The sequence below is a fragment of the Schistocerca nitens genome, chromosome 11 (genome assembly GCF_023898315.1).
Source record: "Schistocerca nitens isolate TAMUIC-IGC-003100 chromosome 11, iqSchNite1.1, whole genome shotgun sequence".
Taxonomy (NCBI): domain Eukaryota; kingdom Metazoa; phylum Arthropoda; class Insecta; order Orthoptera; family Acrididae; genus Schistocerca; species Schistocerca nitens.
This window is the reverse complement of record NC_064624.1, coordinates 137,209,769-137,233,794: the sequence shown is the minus strand read 5'-3', so window position 1 is coordinate 137,233,794 and position 24,026 is coordinate 137,209,769.

Here is a 24,026-nt window from a genome sequence, read left to right as displayed (position 1 = left end):
CGGTGACGCCGCTGTGGCAATCGCTGCTTTGGTGTCTCCCTCTGGTGTGAAAGGGGAAAGGTTGCCTGTTCACGTGCGTTAAGGGGCTCCGGAAAGGCTCAAAATCATGAAAAGTTCAATTTTTACTTTTTTGCGTTTTCTGAATCTGCAGACTATTACCTTTTAATAGATATATAATTTATTCAATTCCGAAGACTACAACTATTTTTAAATTTTTTTTGAAATGTGTTCTACATGGGCGTGACCCACTGTGGCGCTGTTAAACTGCTGTCAAATGGTGTTATTATTAACGTCCGTGTTCATCAGGTACATTTTAGTGATGTGAGATAAAGTATGTGTTGTGGCTAACCTGTGATGGTTCAATATATATCGCTGGTGTGATTGTCGATTGTTTCATGTTTATTTACTCTGTCGTTATCTCGAAAATATTCGTAATTAATTCTGTTTCTTGAGTCTCTGTTTTGTTGAAGTATAATAATGAGTAAAAGTAAAGTTATTAGAAATCCTCTGAAGGCTTTTAAGAAAAGGAGAAATGTTGGAAAGCCAAAGGTATGTGTTATTACTGTAAACAATAAAGACGATAACCAAGTGAGTGAACCTAACCTCTCAAGTACACCTGCCCATAGCAGTCAAAGTGGGAAAGAAAATACTTCACAGAAGAAGCTTGGTTCAATGAGTGAAAACTATGAATGTTTTATGGGCGAATCGGATGTGAATGAAATATTTGATATGTCGGTTCTCAAAGGAATTTTTTCAAACTGTGTAAGATGTATTCATTGTAGTGAAGTTGGTCTAGAACTCTCGATAATGAAGCACGTAGGACTTGCTAGTGAAATACAACTGAAATGTGATAAGTGTTCATACATGACCACCTTTTGGAACAGTGTTGCAGTAACTGCAACTGAAGAAAATGGTAGCAAAATCTACGAACACAACAACGAGCGATGCTTGCTTTAGACAAGGAACGCCTTCGGGCTGCAGACAGGGCTGTAAAGAGTCTAGAAATACAAGCAAGAGTAAACAGGAGGAGGAACAAGAGGAAGCTGGAGGAGGAGTTTGCAGAGGATGAAGATAATCCATCCTATGGACCTGGAATGCACTAAAAAGTTAATCCAATCTTTGTCGCTCGATTCCCAAAACTTTTATTTTCTCATACTAATTACATGTTTTCTAACATATTTGTTTCAAACTTTCAGTAAATGTTACACAGTACCTTCTGCATAATTTAACACAGCCTTTTTCTAAAAAAATTGTATATTTTTGAATATATAAATAAAAAATTGCAAAAAAATGTTGTGAATTTTCATTACAATTGAAAAAAAATCATTTTTAATAACTGAACTAAAATTTTGTAAAATCCCTGTGTTAAGTTGTAGCCCATATTCCAATAAATAATCTGTAAAAAGTTCAACTTCCTACCTCAAATACTTTGTGAGGAAAGATGTAATTTATGAGCGTTATTTTAACATTGCAAGTATAGGGCGTTCCGGAGCCCCTTAAAGGGGCGCGATAAGCTGGCTATGGGGGAGTCTGGTCAGTTGGTCAGCCGCGTCAGTGTGGGGCAGTCAGTGTCTGTCTGTCGTCCGGAGTGCTAGTATGAATTACTGTTGTTGCTACGGAGGCAAAGAAAAATATGTGAAAGGAGGGATAGTAACTTTTCATAGGTGTAGTGTACTGTTAAGGCAGCCAGTCCACAGTGAAGTAGCCGAAAGGGCACGCGTCAACTCACGCCGACTGGCTCGAGTCTGGAACAGGATTCGTAATGAATGTGATAAGGAAAAGAACGTAGCTACTAGAACACTTAACTTTTATATTGTCCTTTGCTATACAGCATTCTGGATGATACAAGTGAGACTCTATCTTGAGGTACATGCAACGTTACAAATGGTTAATGGCGCCTTGCTAGGTCGTAGCCATTAACTTAGCTGAAGGGTATTCTAACTGTCTCTCGGCAAATGAGAGAAAGGCTTCGTCAGTGTAGTCGCTAGCAACGTCGTCGTACAACTGGGGCGAGATCTCGTACGTCTCTCGAGACCTGCCGTGTGGTGGCGCTCGGTCTGCGATTCTGACAGTGGCGACACGCGGGTCCGACATGTACTAATGGACCGCGGCCGATTTAAGCTACCACCTAGCAAGTGTGGTGTCTGGCGGTGACACCACAATAGGTACTATGTTTAAAAATTTCGAGACGCCTTATAATTAAGGCTTGGTTCTGTAGACCTATTTTTCTACGATTTTATGACTATATAATAGATATTACGGCTCGTACAAAAGCTTACAAACAATCGCGTCCTCTCGTAAATGTGCTAGTGGTACAGGAAAGGGAATGGTTAGTTGTTTCAGCAAGTACTATCCTCCATGCATTTATCAGTGACTTGTCGATTATGTATATAGATTTGAAAGACGGGAGACAGATAAATTGGTTCAAATGGTTCAAATGGCTCTGAGCACTATGGGACTTAACAGTTTTTTCATCAGTCCCCTAGAACTTAGAACTACTTAAACCTAATTAACCTAAGGACAGATAAATTCAATAGAGTGGGAGTCTGTAATTGTCTTCGTGTAATATGTGTGTCCAAACCTTTTTGTTTACTATGAAGTTACAGTAGGAGACCATGTTAAGTGTGTCTAGGAAATGGAGAATGATTATGTGTGGTTTATATTTTAGTTTCCCGAAGGATGAACAACGATTAAAGATGTGGCTCCAGAGGATAAGGAGGAGTAATTTTGTCCCCACAAAATATTCCTAAGTATGTTCAAAACAATTTGAAGAGGAATTAAAGACAGAGAATAATTTGTACGTGTGTGGCTGAAGGTAGATGCTATACCAACTATGTTGTGACTTGGCAAGACAGCCAAGCCACTATGAGGTGAAGCCGAAAGGCACGCGTTAAAGCTCACGCAGGCTGGCGTGAGGTCTGGAAAATGACAATGTCTTTATAGTAGCAAAAATAGTACGTAGCTTCTGGAATACTTAACTTTAATCCATAATTGGTGAACATCTGTCTGACGGTACATGCATCACAAGATAAATAGCAAATGATAATGGCGCCTTGCTAGGTCGTAGCAAATGACGTAGCTGAAGGCTATGCTAACTATCGTCTCGGCAAATGAGAGCGTAATTTGTCAGTGAACCATCGCTAGCAAAGTCGGCTGTACAACTGGGGCGAGTGCTAGGGAGTCTCTCTAGACCTGCCGTGTGGCGGCGCTCGGTCTGCAGTCACTGATAGTGGCGACACGCGGGTCCGACGTATACTAACGGACTGCGGCCGATTTAAAGGCTACCACCTAGCAAGTGTGGTGTCTGGCGGTGACACCACAAACTATTTTTAATTTTCCACAGCACCTACTACCAATTTCTGCATTCAGTTTAAATACATTTTCTGCACAAATCAAATAAAAAACACAATAGTGTAGCTAATCAAAGTACATAATCATCTTCTTTGGTGTATTTTGCCTTCAATTCATTTTCCTCACCATTTGATTAAGAAGCGTAAAATATTAGTAAACATGTCCCCAAACTCTTTCATTTGTGTCACTTTCCACTTCCCTTAATGGTGTTATATGGGTTGACTGTTACATGACCAACTGTATTTGCTTTACAGTACATTTACTCTCCGATCGCCTTTTTCCCCCTTCTTAGTCTACTATTTATTTAATAAACTGGGAGCAAGTACATAAAATGCGTTAAATAAACACTTCAAAGTGTCCCCAGTAACAAAAATTGTGTTTCAGGTCGCAAAAACGAGAAAATAAATACGCAGAAATAGCAGGAAAAGAGGACGAATTAGCACGGATATAATCGCTAATGTGTGGCAAATTCGGTGTTTTTCGGACACTTGCAAAAGTACTAGCGTACTGTCGTTTTGCAAGACTACCACTGCAATAATGTACGCCAGGCTCTGTAATACTATAAAGTGACATATCATATTGAAAACTGCCAAAAATCGAGTGCATCTGAACTGAGACACCTATCGCAAAGAAGCAGAATGCAATGTCACTTGCCCTTAAAAGTTACGTAGCTTGTTTATTCCCGGTATCAAATGGATACTGTTAAAATGTCTGCGCAACATATATAAATAGTCCACGACACGAACGAAAAGAATACGTCTGTATTAGGGATGTAGTGACATTCGAAATATACAGGGCGCTATACGCACAAACACACCACGTCCCGAGACCACGTGACCAGGTCGGCAATGAATGTTGACAATACAAAAATCTGTTCTGCGCATGTGAATGCTCACTCCAGAGATATTTACTCTATGGTGTCGTCCAGAGTTCACGGTGGCACACCAACACGAGTTGGTATCACACATGTAGGTAAAAAAAGAAGGGAGATGGCACTGTAAACTTACGCTGTACGTTGATTTGAAGTCGGAGTGGGCGGGACTAGTCGCCATTTTAAGTAACACACAACATTTGCAGAGTACTGTTTATGATTGCTTTCTGGTCATTATTTTTGTCGTACGCATGCAAAAACTGTTTTAAATACTAAAAATTACAATGCTTCCATGAATAACATAGTTTAGGAAGGCCATTTCGAACGTTTTTCTGGTCCTGAATGCGTATTTTTCTGTAATAATACGTCACATTTGGTCTCGTTAACGTAACTTGCTTTTTACTGATATATTGCGAAAAACCAAGAGGAGGAGGCGATGTGGAAAACATGCTATCGTAATGCATATAATTCCACTTTTACTCTATTTCTGTAGATAGCAAATGAAGCTGAAACTGCAAAACCATTCCTTCTTTGCTTATTGGTACTGCTTCTTGTTCGTTACATTTTCAACTCGTACGCACAGCGCTTTTAACGTTCACGTTTGCAAGAAACTTACCTACGCGTACTTTGTTAGCCTATGAATGTGTGCAGTAAGAAAAAAAGCAAGGGATGCTATTATATCTTGCGCGTGTCAACAAAGTGAACGATTATTGATATTTCAAAGAAACAGAAGTGCGTAGATGTATACCTCCAAGCACAACAGACTTCTTCATTTATTACATTATCGTGCATTAGACTCACTGTAGTTTACCCATCTTCTCACTTTGAAATCTTACCTATGATGTCTCATTCAGTGTGTGGCCAATAATGGCAACTGACTGGGTAAAAAAGAGAAAAAGATTTAATTTTTTTAACTTGTTCCAGCTTGCGCAATGCTATAAAAGTGATTATGGGGGTGATCTTAGACCCGTAGAATGGATTTTGGTTGTAACATTTATGTAACTCATTTTTTTTAGTAATGGTAGCTTCACCTACACTTCTGGCCATTAAAATTCCTACACCAAGAAGAAATGCATTGGACAAATATATTACACTAGAACTGACATGTGATTGCATTTCCACGCAATTGGGGTGCACAGATCCTGAGAAATCAGTACCCAGAACAACCACCTCTGGCCGTAATAACGGCCTTGATACGCCTGGGCATTGAGCCAAACAGAGCTCGGATGGCGTGTACAGGTACAGCTGCCCATGCAGCTTCAACACGATACCACAGTTCATCAACAGTAGTGACTGGTGTATTGCGACGAGCCAGTTGCTCGGCCACTATTGACCAGATGTTTTCAATTCGGGAGAGATCTGGAGAATGTGCTGGCCAGGGCAGCAGTCGAACATTTTTTGTATCCAGAAAGGCCCGTACAGGACCTGCAACATGCGGTCGTGCATTATCCTGCTGAAATGTAGGGTTTCGCAGGGATCTAATGGAGGGTAGAGCCACGGGTCGTAACACATCTGAAATGTACCGTCCACTGTTCAAAGTGCTGTCAATGCGAACGAGAGGTGACCGAGACGTGTAACCAATGGCACCCCATACCGTCACGCTGGGTGATACCCCAGTATAGCGATGACGAATACACGCTTCCAATGTGTGTTCACCGCGATGTCGCCAAGCACGGATACGCCCATCGTGATGCTGTAAACAGAACCTGGATTCATCCGAAAAAATCACGTTTTGCCATTCGTGCACCCAGGTTCGTCGTTGAGTACACCTGTCAGTGATGCAGCGTCGAGGGTAACTGCAGACACAGTCTCCGAGCTGATAGTCCGTGCTGCTGCAAACGTCGTCGAACTGTTCGTGCAGATGGTTGTTGTCTTGCAAACGTCCCCATCTGTTGACTCAGGGATCGAGACGTGGCTGCACGATCCGTTACAGCCATGTGGATAAGATGCCTGTCATCTCGACTGCTAGTGATACGAGGCCATTAGCATCCAGCACGGCGTTCCGTATTACCCTCCTGAACCCACATTCCATATTCTGGTAACAGTCATTGGATCTCGGCCAACGCGAGCAGCAATGTCGCGATACGATAAACCGCAATCGCGATAGGCTACAATCCGACCTTTATCAAAGTCGGAAACGTGATGGTACGCATTTCTCCTCCTTACACGAGGCATCACAACGTTTCACCATGCAACGCCGGTCAACTGCTGTTTGTGTATGAGAAATCGCTTGGAACCTTTTCCTCGTTTCAGCACGTAGGTGTCGGCACCGGCGTCAACCTTGTGTGAATACTCTGAAAAGCTAATCATTAGCATATCACAGCATCTTCTTCCTGTCGGTTAAATTTTGCGTCTGTAGCACGTCATCTTCGTGGAGTAGCAATTTTAATGGCCAGTAGTGGGTGTAACATGTAGGCCTACCTTTTTCAACACTATTTGCTTCTTTTCCCGTAATTTTTTTAGCCAGTAACTCTGTCAGTTTCTCACTAATAACCAGACCTAGCACGATTGGAATGTACGTCTATTCTGATCATCTGATTGATTTTACTTTTGAATTTCATTTTGAGGTTTTTAACCGACGACTGTGCCGCTAAAGCGGAGTTATTGAACGCAGTTTTCAGAAATTCCTTCACCAGGGAAGACGAACGGAATATTCCTGAATTTGAATCACGAACAGCTGCTAGCATGAGTTTCTTAGAAGTAGATACCTTAGGGGTTGCGAAGCAACTCAGATCGCTTGATACGGGCAAGTCTTCAGGTCCAGATTGTATACCGATTAGATTCCTTTCAGATTACGCTGATACAATAGCTCCCTACTTAGCTATCATATACAACCGCTCGCTCACCGATAGATCTGTACCTACAGATTGGAAAATTGCGCAGGTCGCACCAGTGTTTAAGAAGGGTACTAGGAGTAATCCATCGAACTACCGACCTATATCATTGACGTCGGTTTGCAGTAGGGTTTTGGAGCATATACTGTATTCAAACATTATGAATCACCTCGAAGGGAACGATCTATTGATACGTAATCAGCACGGTTTCAGAAAACATCGTTCTTGTGCAACGCAGCTAGCTCTTTATTCGCAGAAAGTAATGGCCGCTATCGATAGGGGATCTCAAGTTGATTCCGTATTTCTAGATTTCCGGAAAGCTTTTGACACCGTTCCTCACAAGCGACTTCTAATCAAGCTGCGGGCCTATGGGGTATCGTCTCAGTTGTGCGACTGGATTCGTGATTTCCTGTCAGGAAGGTCGCAGTTCGTAGTAATAGACGGCAAATCATCGAGTAAAACTGAAGTGATATCAGGTGTTCCCCAGGGAAGGGTCCTGGGACCTCTGCTGTTCCTGATCTATATAAATGACCTGGGTGACAATCTGAGCAGTTCTCTTAGGATGTTCGCAGATGATGCTGTAATTTACCGTCTAGTAAGGTCATCCGAAGACCAGTATCAGTTGCAAAGCGATTTAGAAAAGATTGCTGTGTGGTGTGGCAGGTGGCAGTTGACGCTAAATAACAAAAAGTGTGAGGTGATCCAAACGAGTTCCAAAAGAAATTCGTTGGAATTCGAGTACTCGATAAATAGTACAATTCTCAAGGCTGTCAATTGAACTAAGTACCTGGGTGTAAAAATTGCGAACAACTTCAGTTGGTAAGACCACATAGATAATATTGTGGGGAAGGCGAGCCAAAGGTTGCGTTTCATTGGCAGGACACTTGGAAGGTGCAACAAGTCCACTAAAGAGACAGCTTACACTACACTCGTTCGTCCTCTGTTAGAATATTGCTGCGCGGTGTGGGATCCTTACCGGGTGGGATTGACGGAGGACATCGAAAGGGTGCAAAAAAGGCCAGCTCGTTTTGTATTCTCACGTAATAGGGGAGAGAGTGTGGCAGATATGATACACGAGTTGGGATGGAAGTCATTAAACCAAAGACGTTTTTCGTCGCGGCGAGATCTATTTACGAAATTTCAGTCACCAACTTTCTCTTCCGAATGCGAAAATATTTTGTTGAGCCCAACCTTCATAGGTAGGAATGATCATCAGAATAAAATAAGAGAAATCAGAGCTCGAACAGAAAGGTTTAGGGGTTCGTTTTTCCCGCGCGCTGTTCGGGAGTGGAATGGTAGAGAGATAGTATGATTGTGGTTCGATGAACCCTCTGCTAAGCACTTAAATGTGAATTGCAGAGTAATCATGTAGATGTAGATGTAGAAAGTATATAAATGTGTTCGTGTGGTTTTTTTTCTTTTTTAATGAGCCTTTAACATGCTTCTTACGAAGGAAAATACAGACGAAAAGGTAAGTTGTTTTACCTGCTGCGCAACTTCTGTATTCCTTTACCGTACGTGTAAGCCATTGAGGAGCGTAACTGCACCCGTAAACAACGCAGGCTGACATTTTTTAAGAAACAACTGCGTCACCACACTTTCAAAACACCCAACACGTTCGAAAGTGCGCACGGGTAGGTCAGAGTGACGTCACACGGAAGTATCGCTGCGGTGAATCTAGTGTTTTACACTGCTTAAGATGGCGGACGTCGGCTTCGAGTTTGTGACGTAATGACAACTCGCCTTTCGTTTTTATTTTACCCCCGTGGTACCGCAGACATTGGCGAGGGATCGCTGCAATCCGCAACAGCCAATGGGAGGCACTCCAGAAGACCACGCCTCCTCTTAGCGACGGCAACGCCCTCAATATAGTGTGGAGTATGAAAGAGCCGAGCTCAGTTCGTGCCCTCTGCTACTGCAGTCAACAACACAGTGTGAGACGGTGACAGTTGTTAAAGTGGCTGATGAAATGCACGTTTGTAAACGTCGCATTTTATACTGCAAGAAAACAGTTTGTTAATAAATGCATCTAGCGAGGCTTTGCTAATCAGTGGCAGTTGTAAATTATACGAAAATCGTGTGGCGAAGAAGTGCGTCCAATTTACGAAAATCTTTCATAAATCCATCCAAAGGCCCCCGTAAATGATCAAACATTTTGTCAAACTTAACTATACCTGTCAAATATTTGACCGAGTACTATGCTGTTTGACGTGCTTGCCAAGCGTAGAGCGCGTTTGACGTGTGCGCGAGAAATTATGATTGGCGGAAAGTTTCACAAGAGGGCGGACGTTGTTTGTGTCGATGATCTGCGACTGGATTGCAGACAGAACTCAATACGTCGCATTTACCGGAACAAAATCGACAGATGTATCCGGAGTACCACAGGGAAGTGTGATAGTCGTGTTACCGTTTACGATATGTATAAATGATCTAGTAGAAACCGTCGGATGCTCTTTAAGGCTATTCGCAGATGGAAAGTAGCAACGCCAGAAGATAGTAAGAATTTCCAGAACGACCTGCAGAGAACTGATGACTGGTGCAGCCTCTGGCAGTTACCCCTAAAAGTAAATAAATGTAACATATTGCGCAAACATGGGAAGCGAAATCCACTACTGTGTAGCTACACTATTGAAGACGAACCGCTGGAAACAGTATCCGCCGTGAAATATCTGGTAGTAACTATCCAGAGCGACCTTAAGTGGAATGACCACATAAAACAAATAGCGGGAAAAGCAGACACCAGTCTCAGATTCATCGGAAGAACCTTAAGGAAACGTAAAAATGATTCAAATGGCTGTAAGCACTATGGGACTTAACATCTGAGGTCATCAGTCCCCTAGAACTTAGAACTACTTAAACTTAACTAACCTAAGGACATCACACACATCCACACCCCAGGCAGGATTCGAACCTGCGACCGCAGCAGCAGCGTGGTTCCGGACTGAAGCGCCTAGAACCGCTCGGTCGCAGCCGTCGACAAGGAAAAGCAATTCATCCACGATGGAAGTAGCTTATAATATAATTGTTCGACCGCTTCTTGACCATTGTACATCTGCCTGGGATCCTTGACTGTTAGAGAAGATCCAACGAAGGGCGGCGCGTTTCGTCACGGGATCGTTTAGCTGGCGAGAGAGCGTTACGGACATGCTAAACAAACTCCATTGGCAGATGTTACAAGAGAGGCGTTATGCATCACGCACAGAGTTACTATTGAAATTTCGAGACACACTTGCCACGAAGAGTCTGACAACATATTACTTCCCCCCACATACATCTCGCGTATTGACTAAGAGGAGAAAATTCGAGAAATTAGAGCCAATGCAGACGCTTACTGACAATCATTCTTCCCCCGTGCTATTCGCCAATGGAATAGGGTTGGGGGGCTCAGTTAGTGGTACAAAAAGTTCCCTCCGCCATACACTATAAGGTGGCTTGCGGAGTATGATGTAGATGTAGATCAGGGCTTAACAACTGGCCGGTTTTGAGCGCGAGTACTTGCGTCTGCTCAGGCACGTGCTCGCGAGCAGCTGCAAGGTCGCGGAGTAGGGAGGGAGGGGAGGGAGGGGAAATGCGCGCGCACGTTTGAATAGGGCCGCAGCGTGCCTATTGAATTCGCGCCGACTGTGTAACGTTTAAAGTACCACGATCAGCTCTTAACAGTCACTTCGCTGGTTAAGAATCATGTGAAGTCGCCGTTGTGTAACCCCAACCATGCTTTCGCAGTTCAACCTCCATTGGGAGGAATTATATCTGTTTACTGAAAAAGATGGTGTTGCAAAATGTTTAGTATGTCACAAAACGCTGAATTCTTTTACGAAATTTAATTTGCAGCGACATTATATGTCGTACCATGCGAAAGACTACGGACGTGGAACATGTGATTGACCAGATCGTGCACAGGAAGTTATTAAACATAAAAGGAAGCTATCCGAAGAAGATCTGGGCGATGAAGAAAAGTCAACTGAGGCAGCTCTCAGAGTGGGTTACAAAATTGCTTTACTTTTAGCAAAATCCCTGCGCCCCTTAACTGATGGCGATTTAATAAAGGAATGTTTGGTAGTTGCAGCGGAACATTTGTGTCCATCTCAAGTTGAACAGTTTCGGATTGTGCCATTATCTAACATGACCATTATGCGTCGCATACAGGACATGGCAGATGACGTCCAGAGCCAGCTTGCAAATATCTGTTAAGATTTTATGGCGTATTCTCTAGCTCTGGACGAAAGTGTTGTTATCACTGGAACAGCGCAGCTTGCCATATTTATTAGAGGTGTTAATAGAGATCTTCAGGTGAGGGAGGAGCTCCTCGATGTAGTAGCCATGAAGAACACTACAACCGGAGGTGATATTTTAAGTAGTGTTGAAGAAAATGTTGAAAATATAGGATTGTCGTGGAATTCTTTAGTTTCAGTGTCTACAGATGGTAGAGGCATACACTAAGCTAATAAAATTATGTGGCACCTGTACATTCTCCTTTATTTGTTTCATTTGTCGCAGTAATAATTCGTGAGTGATATTCCTGCAGGTGGCCGCGGATTTACATCGACTGGCGGCAGCTGTTGTGTACCCCACGTGACTCTCCCCACTCTATGCTCTGGTCCGGTAGTGGGGGTAGCGTGCTCGCGCTGCTCCGTGCTCGCACTTTCCTGCTCACAGCTTGCTCCGCGAGCACGTTTGTTGTGAAGCCCTGATGTAGATGATCGCCACATAAGTTTGGTGAAAATTTGTTTTATTGCACCTTATCTCTCCGTATCGTCATTTTCCTCAACTGGGGACACTAGGATAAAGAATAAAAGGAAAATAGCACTGACAGTTACCAAAGTGGTAGATGTATCGCATCTCTCCCAGCCATATATTAAGCAGGAAGAGGTTATCAACAAAATCAATATTTACGAATAAGCTACAAGCGGGAGTGCAACCAAACGAAACAGTCGAAGTTCCCCGGTTCTTTCAGGGACCATGTCGGCTACATGTTCCTACATTGTGGTATTTGAATGAACTGCCATTAGAGGAGCAAATACTGTAGAAGAGAATGAATTTTCGCGTACATGAATCTTCTTTTTCAGCGTGAGGGCGAAGTAACTGTGGACAGGTTATTAAGCTTTTCACTGTCCATCAGCAGAAAGTTGATGTAATCATCAGGTTTCGAATGTGACATTTCCGTTAACAGATTTTCGTGTGTGTATTTTCCTGCCGGCCGGTGTGGCCGAGCGGTTCTAGGCGCTTCAGTCTGGAACCGCGAGACCGCTGCGGTGGCAGGTTCGAATCCTGCCCGGGCATGGAAGTGTGTGATGTCCTTAGGTCAGTTAGGTTTAAGTAGTTCTAAGTTCTAAGTTCTAGGGGACTGATGACCTCCGAAATTAAGTCCCATAGTGCTCAGAGCCATCTTAACCACTTTTTATATTTTCCTCTCACTTTAAACCATTCCCTTGTTTTAAACACAGTGCCAGAGTCACTGTTAGAAATGCTTTATCTGCCCTTGTAGCCATTCGCACAAGTGCCAAAATACAGCATAGACGGAAAGTGTCCACTTCAGATGTAAAGTTAAATTGACAAGCTTTCTTGGTACGTGTACGGGCTCGGTTGATACATCCTTCGCTAGAAAGAGCGAATATGACATACAGTTTCCTCTTTTAAAGAGCGTTAACAAGTTTTTAAAAGTTTCATTGCCCATTCCAAGAAGGTGAGACAGTCATGAGGTTCTGAGAGTAATATTTCCTTTAGCACATTTTCATATGTAAATCTCTCTCTTATTTTAAGCCATTCTCTAGACCACCTTCTTGATTTCTTCTTCTTCTTGTTTAAACACAGTACCAAAGTCGTGACAGGACTGCTTTGTCTGCATTTGCAGCCACTCTATTGTCGAAATATTCGCGAACAGGAATAGCGACTGCTTCGAAGTGAGATTAAACTGACAAACTTTCTGTCAAATCCGCGGCTAGGCAAGGGTTCATTTGACTAACAGCTTTGCTCATTTACGAGGACCTTAAGAAAGCCAACTATAATAGTACCTCGTGAGTTCTAGTTTTTTTCAATGATTTACACTTACAATATGATACAGCCAAAATTCTACTGTATGCGGATGACACAAGTCTGATAGTGAGCTACTGTAAAAACTCGTTACAGTCAGCTACTAACAAAATCCTAAAAAGTATTGAGACTTGGTTCAATGCAAATAAACTTACACTCAATGCAAAGAAAACAAATTACATGATTCAGGATGAAGACATTAATCTAGAACTAGATGACAGACCAATAGAGAGAGTGCGTTTTACGAAAGTGTTAGGAATGCATATAGATGAAGCTATGAATTGGAAACACCATGTAAAATTTCTTACACACAGACTTAACTCAGCCAGCTTTGTACTGAGATTTATTGCAAATGTTTGAACTCTAGAAGGCATCAGAATGGCATACTTCAGATACTTTCATTCTGTTGCCTCATTTGGAATAGTGTTCTGGGCCGGCTCAAAATCTAATTTGAAAGACATTTTTATTTTACAAAAACGGGCTGTTCGAATAATTACCCACAGTCCGACACAAGCTCACTGCAGACCTCTTTTCAAAAAGTTAGGAATGCTTACTCTGCCATCAGTCTATATACTTAAATGTGTACTCTTAACCAAAGCTAATCATAGCAATCTCCACACAGATGCAGACTGTCACAACTATAACACAAGGAACAAGAAAGATCTACACATAGAAAAAGTAAGAAGAACACGAACTCAGAAGCATGTAAACCACATGGGCATTAAGCTCTATAATGCACTGCCTCGGTACATTAAAGATTTAAAGGACAATACAAATTTTAAATTGGGACTTAGAAAATTTTAATTGATAGATGTTGCTACTCAATATATGAATATCTTGAAGACCAAGAAAATGACTTTACAAACTAACCTCCAAAATTTTCTATCTTCGTTTGTTTCAGCTTTTATTATACTTTACCATCTATAGTACTAGTTATATATTGCCACTGAGAAACAAATTACTATAAACCATTTCTGTGGAAAGAAACTGTAAGATTTCTGTCATTTATTATAGACAATTTCATTTTGTACATTCTATATTTTAATTTCTGTGTATGACAAGTCCAATTGTAGACAGTTTCATTTTGTATATTCTATATTGTTAATTTCTATGTATGACAAGTCCAATATCATTTGTACGATGACACGGATGCTAAATAAATAAATAAAGAACCCACAGTTCTGGCCGGTCACAACAGAATGAATGATTTAACATGTGCGTTATGTGACTACATAATTCTGGTTCTGGCTCTCGCCAGCCGAGTTTCGTCATCAGCAGCCGTGTACACGCACAGTCGGTCGTTAAATTGCAGTTTGCCCGGGACAGGGCGGCAGCGGATCCAGTTATCTGCCCCATTAGACCAGACCGGCCTCGGCGCGCCAGAGATAACACGCATCACAATAGCCGCTGCTGGCCTTGGCGGCGGTCAAGGTCGCCGGAGGTGAGCCGAGGCGTGGCGTAGCGACTGCCTATCGGCCCGACGAACAAGTGACTGCCGGCCCGAGCGGCTGCTGCGCTTGCGCAATGCGCTCACAGCTGGAGGTCTGGCTGGCGGGGAGCGAAAACAAGTGACTGCCGACTCGGCTGACGCAAAAGTGGGACCTCCGGTGAACCCGAACAATTGCAGCCCGATCTTTTCCTTTATCCGGCGTCCGCTGTTCTGCTATGGGCGTGAGGACGGGCGCATTTACGGCTGACGAATCGCAGCAACTTTAGGAGCGTAGAAGCTGTAGACGGTGGAATGACGTCATTGTACTGGAAACGACATCTCGATCAACTGACGTGTGCGATTCGTCTGCAAATGGCGTATTCAATGGACGTTAATTTGTAGGGTTCCGTATATCAATCGGTAAAAACGCAACACTTACAGGATAACTGTTGTGCATCTGTTTGTCTGTCCAGCTGTAAACACCCCTTTTTCTTAGGAACGGGTTGAAATTTATATCAAGTACTAAGGCCTACGGTCACTTGGCGATGGGAGTAATTTAGGCTTCCAAGTCGATGCCATTAAGCGATACAGCCATTAGTGTCGCATATTTTGGTACTCGCAAACTCACTCATCAAAACCTATCAGGTACTTCCCGTTGACTTACAATCAGGTTTCACGGTATAAATAAAGAAAAAATATCGAAAATTGTTAATTCGTAAATGTTGCGATCTTCAGTCCTGAGACTGGTTTGATGCAGCTCTCCATGCTACTCTACCCTGTGCAAGCCTCTTCATCTCCCAGTACATACTGCAACCTACATCCTTCTGAATCTGTTTAGTGTATTCATCTCTTGGTCTCCCTCTACGATTTTTACCCTCCACGCTTCCCTCCAATACTAAATTTGTGATCCCTTGATGCCTCAGAACATGCCCTACCAACCGATCCCTTCTGCTAGTCCAGGTGCGTCACAAATTTCTCTTCTCCCTAATTCTGTTCAATAGCTCCTCATTCGTTATGTGATCTACCCATCTAATCTTCAGCATTCTTCTGTAGCAGATTTGGAAAACTTCTATTCTCTTACTATCTAAACTGTTTATCGTCCATGTTTCACTTCCATACACGGCTACACTCCACGCAAATACTTTCAGAAACGATTTCCTGACACTTAAATCTATAATCGCTGTTCACAAATTTCTCTTCTTCAGTAACGCTTTCCTTGCGACAGCCAGTCTGCATTTTATATCCTCCTTACTTCGACCATCATCAGTTATTTTTCTGCCCAAATAGCAAAACTGCTTTACTACCTTAAGAGTCTCATTTCCTAGTCTAATTCCCTCAGCATCACATGATTTAATTCGACTCCGTCTCATTATCCTCGTATTGCGTTTGTTGATGTTCATCTTATATCCTCCTTTCAAGACGCTGTCCACTCAGTTCAGCTGCTCTTCACACATAAAAGATGTCTCATATTTTGACACACGAAAACTCCATTACAGAACTCTATAGATGAACTACCTAGAAACCTGTCAGGCCCAGTGGATGACAAATTAAGCATCTCCTAATACAACTTAAGATTTATCTCATATGCACTACTTCTAAACAGAAATTTAGACATTTAAATAATTGAAAACGTTCATACCTGAGCTGTCTTGTAATTGAGACAAGAAAAAGAAATTGCTTGTCACATATTTATAACTTTCTTGCGGCCCAACCACAAACGATGGCTGTGTTCCAGTGATATTTCCACTCACAAAGCAACAATTCATTTTAATTACCTATATTAAGGAAGAACGAATCTAGTTTCACTGCAAAAGAAGTATAATGTTCATTAAGTAAAACTACAGTTTCAGTTCAGCATCTTGAAGGGGGGAAAATAAAAAATAAATTAATTAAAAAAGAAACCCAGCGAGGTCGTGGGGTCGAATGTCGGTGGGACTGATTTTTGGTTTTCGCTTCAACCCAGCCTGCACTTGTCAACGATGTGAGGAGTCAGCCAAAACAAACACGTGATTCGGATTTCTAAGTCGAACTGCAGGTGAGCTTTCCCTTGGTGGATAACTGGGGTACGGTAAGGACACACATTCCGCCAAGGTACAATCCAGTGGAAAGACCTGCATCAAACCGTTGAGCCACACGGAAGTGTGTTACGTTCGTACGGAATACCTTGAGTGCGAGTGCTATTCTCTCATACCCGATTTTTCTTTATTTTCTTGGGTGATTCAAAGAAACGGGAAATTTTGAAAAGTAAATAGTTTCATGAAACCGACTTTTTTAAAAACTGATTTGTCTTTTAATAATGAAAATAATACACTTTTAGAATATACAGGGTGTTACAAACTTTCAGGAAACATTCCTCACACACAAAGAAAGAAAATATGTTATGTGGACGTGTGTCCGGAAACGGTTACTTTCCATGTCAGAGCTCATTTTATTACTTCTCTTCAAATCACATTAATCATGGAATGGAAACACACAGCAACAGAACGTACTAGCGTGGCTTCAAACACTTTGTTACAGGAAATGTTCAAAATCTCCTCCGTTAGCGAGGATACGTGCATCCACTCTCCGTCGCACGGAATCCCTGATGCGCTGATGCAGCCCTGCAGAATGGCGTATTGTATCACAGCCGTTCACAATACGAGCACGAAGAGTCTCTACATTTGGTACCGGGGTTGCGTAGACGAGAGCTTTCAAATGCCCCCATAAAAGAAAGTCAGGAGGGTTGAGGTCAGGAGAGCGTGGAGGCCACGGAATTGGTCCGCCTCTACCAATCCGTCGGTCACCGAATCTGTTGTCGAGAGGCGTACGAACACTTGGACTGAAATGTGCAGGAGCTCCATCGTGCATGAACCACATGTTGTGTCGTACTTGTAAAGGCACATGTTCTAGCAGCACAGGTAGAGTATCCCGTATGAGATCATGATAACGTGCTCCATTGAGCGTAGGTGGAAGAACATGGGTCCCAATCAAGACATCACCAACAATGCCTGCCCAAAGGTTCACAGAAAATCTGTGTTGATGACGTGATTGCACAATTGCTTGCGGATTCTCGTCAGCCCACACATGTCGATTGTGAAAATTTACAATTTGATCACGTTGGAATGAAGCCTCATCCGTAAAGAGAATATTTGCACTGAAATGAGGATTGACACATTGTCGGATGAAGCATTCGCAGAAGTGTACCCATGGAGGCCAATCAACTGCTGATAGTGCCTGCACACACTGTACATGGTACGGAAACAACTGGTTCTCCCGTAGCACTCTCCATACAGTGGCGTGGTCAACGTTACCTTGTACAGCAGCAACTTCTCTGACGCTGCCTCGTCCATTGCAGGTGTCCTCGTCATTCTAGGTCTTCCCCAGTCGCGAGCCATAGGCTGGAATGTTCCGTGCTCCCTAAGACGCCGATCAATTGCTTCCAACGACTTCCTGTCGGGACATCTTCGTTCTGGAAAATGTGTCTCGATACAAACGTACGGCGCCACGGCTACTGTCCCGTGCTAATCCGTACATCAAATGGGCATCTGCCAGCTCCGCATTTGTAAACATTGCACTGACTGGAAAACCACGTTCGTGATGAACACTAACCTGTTGATGCTACGTACTGATGTGCTTGATGGTAGTACTGTAGAGCAATGAGTCGCGTGTCAACACAAGCACCGAAGCCAACATTACCTTCCTTCAATTGAGCCAACTGGCGGTGAATCGGGGAAGTACAGTACATACTGACGAAACTAAAATGAGCTCTAACATGGGAATTAAGCGTTTCCGGACACATGTCCACATAACATCTTTTCTTTATTTGGGTGTGAGGAATGTTTCCTGAAAGTTTGGCCGTACCTTTTTGTAACACCCTGTATATAGTACAGTTTCTTCTTTGAAGATGACACCTTGCAGATGAGCTCCTTCTCTATGCAAACATTCCTGCAGTCTCTTTCTTACATTGTTCATGGTTTGACGTAGCAACTCAACCATGTGTGCGGGGCAAGGGCAGCCACATACATAATCTTGCAGGACCGCCGCACCTACAAAATGTTTGGTTTGACGAAAACAAAATAAAATAAATACACTGAAGAGCCAAAGAAACTGGTACACCTCTCTAATACCGTGTAGGACCGCCGCGAGCACACAGAAGTGGCGCAACACGGAGTGGCATGGACTCGACTAACGTCTGAAGTAGTGTTGGAGAGAATCCTGCAGGGCTGTCCATAAATCCGTATGAGTAGGAGGGGGTGGAGATCTCTTCTGAACAGCACGTTGCAAGGCATCACAGGTATGCTAAAAAATGTTCATGTCTGAGGAGCTTGGTGGCCATTGGATGTGTTTAAACAAAGAAAAGCGTTCCTGGAACAAGTCTGTAGCAACTCTGGAATTGCCCAGGTCCGTCGTAATGCACAATTGACATGAATGGATGCAGGTGATCAGACACGATGCTTACGCATGTGTCACCTGTCAGAGTCGTATCTAGGCTATCAGAGGTCCCATGTCAGTCCAACTGCACACGGCCCACACCATTACAGAGCCTCCACCAGCTCGAACAGCCCCCTGCTGACATGCAGGGTTCATAGATTCATGAGGTTGTCCCCATTCCCGTACACGTCCATCCGCTCGATACAATTTGAAACGAGACTCGTCCGACCAGGGAACATGTGTCGTCATCAACAGTCCAATGTTGACGGACCGAGGCGAGGCATAAAGCTTTGTGTCGTGCAGTCCTCAAGGGAACGCGAGTGGGCCTTCGGCTCCAAAAGCCCATATCGATGATGTTTCGTTGAATGTTTCGCATGCTGACACATATTGATTGCCCAGCATTGAAATCTGCAGCAATTTGCGGAAGGGTTGCACTTTTGTCACGTTGAGCGATTCTCTTCAGTCGTCGTTGGTCCCGTTCTCGCAGGGTCTTTCCCCGGCCGCAGCGATGTCGGAGATTTTATGTTTTACCGGATTCCTAATATTCACGGTGCGCTCTTGAAATGGTCGTACGGGAAAATCCCCACTTCATCGCTACATCGGAGATACTGTGTCCCATCGCTGGTGCGCCGACTATAACACCACGTTCAAACTCACTCAAATGTTGATAACCTTCCATTGTAACAGCAGTAGCCGATCTAACAACTGCGCCAGACGCTTGTCTAATATAGGCCTTGCGGACCGCAGTGCCGTACATATCTCTGTTTAAATATCTCTGCATTTGAATACGCATGCCTATACCAGTTTCTTTGACGTTTGGTGTATTTCTCATTTGTCTTTATCAAAAAGTAACGAGCTATTGCCGGATGGTGTGGCCGAGCGGTTCTAGGCGCTTCAGTCTGGAACCGCGCGACCGCTACGGTCGCAGGTTCGAATCCTGCCTCGGGCATGGATGTGTGTGATGTCCTTAGGTTAGTTAGGTTTAAGTAGTTCTAAGTTCTAGGAGACTGATGACCTCAGATGTTACGTCTCATAGTGCTCAGAGCCATTTTTGAATGAGCTATTAAAACACTGAGATAGAAGTTAAAATTTCTAAACTCCTTGTGCAAAGGCAACCAAGCAACACACTCCACAATTTCTTGCCTTTCTCTGGCCAAGTCAGAGGCACTCCCGAGAATAACGGTCGCACTATTTTTGAATGGGACCACGTCTTTTGCGGCGTGCTTTCATGTTTCCTTACAAGTTACGCGCTACAATACGCCCAATACATTCGTCAACAATTGTTTTAAAATATCTGATTGCTAGTCTTGTGCAATAATAAAGAATAATTCGAGATACAAGGAAGCCGACAGTTACAGACTACTTCAATAGCTTTTTTAGACATTAACAGGCCGTGTGGTTTAAGATTTTACTGAAATTGGACCGATATCGTTTTGTTTGTTGAGACAATGGCTTTGAAGAACGCGGAAGCTTATACTGTAGACTGAAGGCGTGTTACAGCTAGTACAAAGAACGGGGTCTGCTGATGGGATGCGTAGAGCAAAGCCTTCGCCGCGCAAAAATGTTCGCAGTTTTCAAACGCTCCGCGATTACTGGACGCGTGCGGAAAGCTGAAACACAAAATTGAATATTGCTTGTATATGTTACTATAAAAGCAAGATAATTCGTAAATCCCAGAATTAACTTGTGAAACCGAGTATTTTAAGCGTCGCGGAGTGCTCACATTATGTGTATGTTTTTCGAAGTTTTACAAAGAGACGTTGGTGAATCTTAGGATTTACCCAAGCGAACTGATGAAAGCTGGATCGAAGACTCCCACGTGCACATTGCAGGTTCAGACTTGTTTCTTCGTTGGTAATTTTTCGTTCTCAGTCCGCTCACTGCTGTGTGACTCCAGTGTGTGTCCAGTGTAGTGTGCGCTTGTACGGCCATCTTTACCATTCGTTACAGTGGTGTTGTTTCTTGTGCAGTTTTGCATTAGAGGGAAAGATGTTATCCGTAATAGATTTTATAGACTTTTAACTCAATCAGTGAATAAGAAGAGCGACCACAATTTTATGTAACATCCGACCAATATAATATTATGCTAAGTGAAGTGAAAAATGTATAAATCGTTGTCAATAAAAAAATCTGTTCGTTATAGACCTTTGAAGCGATATTATGTTATCAGTATCGCAGCATGTGTGTGTGCTGGAAAAGAAGAAATTTATTATTATGTTTGTTTTAATGACTTGTTTAAAGTAATTCGGGAGACCCACTTTGCTACAGACCATGGCGGTCGAACTCGGAACTAAATCGTAAGTACAAGAACGTCATTATTGAATCAATGTTTACTTATTTGAGATTATGTGAGCCATGTCAGAAAAAAAATATTGAAAAGGTGAGTTGTAGTAAAACCTACCATACACAGTGAAATTATTTTATGATGCTAAATTGACTTAACCCAGGAAATAAGTCGAAGTTCATATTTGTATACTACAAACAAAATTTGTTATCCTGCAAGGACTAATCTCGAAATCGGCTGATGAAGTAGTATTCCATCTTTTGGATATTTTCACCAACTTAAGTGTCGCAATTTTTCTTCACGCTGATGATGGTAGAGAGTTTTGTAAGCCAGCCATCCAAACTTTTTGTGGTTTGTGGAATGGTATGTAGTCCATGGGAAGGGTAAAGAGGAATAAAATAAATGTTCGCATACTTCTGTTTTATTTTTCGATGTGAGAGGGAAGTAACGCTAAACAAGTTAGCAAACGTTTCCCTGTCCATCAGCAGAAAGTTGATGTAACCATCAGCTTCCCAGTGTAACATTTCCATTAACAGGTTTTCAGTCGTATATTTCTCTCTCATTTTAAACCATTCCCTGGACCACTGCATTATTTGCGTCATCTTTAAACACAGTGCCACAGCCAATGTAGTTGTTTGTGGCCTTCAGTCCGAAGATTGGATTGATGAAGGTCTTCATACTGCTAGAAATGTTTTATCTGCATTTGTAGCCATTCCCGCTAGAGCCAAAACAAAGCATACACAAAAACTGTCTGCTTCAAAACTAAGGTTACATTTACAAGCTTTCACAGTACGTGTACAGGCTTGCTTTGACACCACCAGATAAGAGCGATTTGACAGAAAACTTTGCCCTTTTAGGAGTGCGTTAACAAGTTTTGAATAGTTTCATTGTCCATTCGAAGAAAGGTGATATAATCATCAGGTTCTGAGAGCAGTGCTTCCTTTGGCGGATTCTGATGGGTTAAGCCTAGTTTACACGACGACATGGGTTGCGCCACTCGTTGCGTGGAATGAGTTGCACGCAAGTGGTATCGTATTTGACAGTATACACTTCAGTTTCGTCGTTTTGTGGTTTCCTGAGTCGTGTCTGAAATGAAAGTTTTGGCAGCTGCACGTCGCACGAGTTGCGATGGAGTTAAAGCTTGTTGCGTGGAATCGCTGCATAAGAAAAAAATAAGAAACGTGTTTCGATTTGTGACTAGATGAAGAAAAGACGTCATCTCGGTTGCTCAGCATCCTTGCTGAAAAAATTTGTAATGGAAGATCGAAGAAGTTCTTTTAATTATCTTACAATGTCACCAGAACTGTTAACGTTTGTTCTAAATACAGTTAATTATGTGATAAGGAATAAAGGTACTGTAATACATGAAGCACTGTCGCCAGAAATGAAATTACATATCATATTGCGTGCATTACAATCGAGAACATGCTATAAGATGCGGTTTCAGTTGGTGATGACGTTTTCATTGTTGTTGTTGTGGTCTTCAGTCCTGAGACTGGTTTGATGCAGCTCTCGATGCTACTCTATCCTGTGAAAGCTCCTTCATCTCCCAGTACCTACTGCAACCTACATCCTTCTGAATCTGCTTAGTGTATTCATCTCTTGGTCTCCCTCTACGATTTTTACCCTCCACGCTGCCCTCCAACACTACATTGGTGATCCCTTGATGCCTCAGAACATGTCCTACCAGCCGATCCCTTCTTCTGGTCAAGTTGTGCCACAAACTCCTCTTCTCCCCAATCCTCTTCAGAACCTCCTCATTAGTTACGTGATCTACCCATCTAATCTTCAGCATTCTTCTGTAGCACCACATTTCGAAAGCTTCTATTCTCTTCTTGTCCAAACTATTTACCGTCCATGTTTCACTTCCATACATGGCTACACTCCATACAAATACTTTCAGAAATGACTTCCTGACACTTAAATCTATACTCGATGTTAACAAATTTCTCTTCTTCAGAAACGCTTTCCTTGCTATTGCCAGTCTACATTTTACATCCCCTCTACTTCGACCATCATCAGTTATTTTGCTCCCCAAATAGCAAAACTCCTTTACTACTTTAAGTGTCTCATTTCCTAATCTAATACCCTCAACATCACCCGACTTAATTCGACTAGATTCCATTATCCTCGTTTTGCTTTTGTTGATGTTCATCTTATATCCTCCCTTCAAGACACCATCCATTCCGTTCAACTGCTCTTCCAAGTCCTTTGCTGTCTGTGACAGAATTACAATGTCACGTTTTCATTAGCACCAAGAATTATTAACAGTAATATTTATTAACATTAACAGTAATAAATCTTCGAAGCGGGCCACATTAAGAAGAGAATGGTTCGCAAACTACTCTCCTGAAGATAGATCTGTACAGTGGCAGTATTTCAAAATTCAAACATGTGTGAATGGGGAGCACCAGCGACGTTTTAAACAGATGAATATTGAATAAAGGATGCAGCTTTCTGAATGTGTATAGCCTTCCCTCCTGTCAACAATATTCCTTAAAAAAAGAGTGGACTAACTCGAAATATGAGATTTTAGTCTTGTAGAGAAGAGCATTTCTACAGCTAGAATTACATTTGCTTGTATTTTTCTTAATTCAGTTGTATATGTACTCCTAATTGAATAAATTTTGCAATGCAGCTCAGATATTGTCAAACCATCTGTGTTATGATCGCACATGACGGTCTCAGCGGCAGCAATATGTTGCTTATTTTTGTAACCAGCATCAGTGAAATTCCACAGACACCTATGAAAACCATAGATATCCAACAAGCGAACATTATTCTCCGTTGCCAACTTCATATTTCAGTATGTCTACA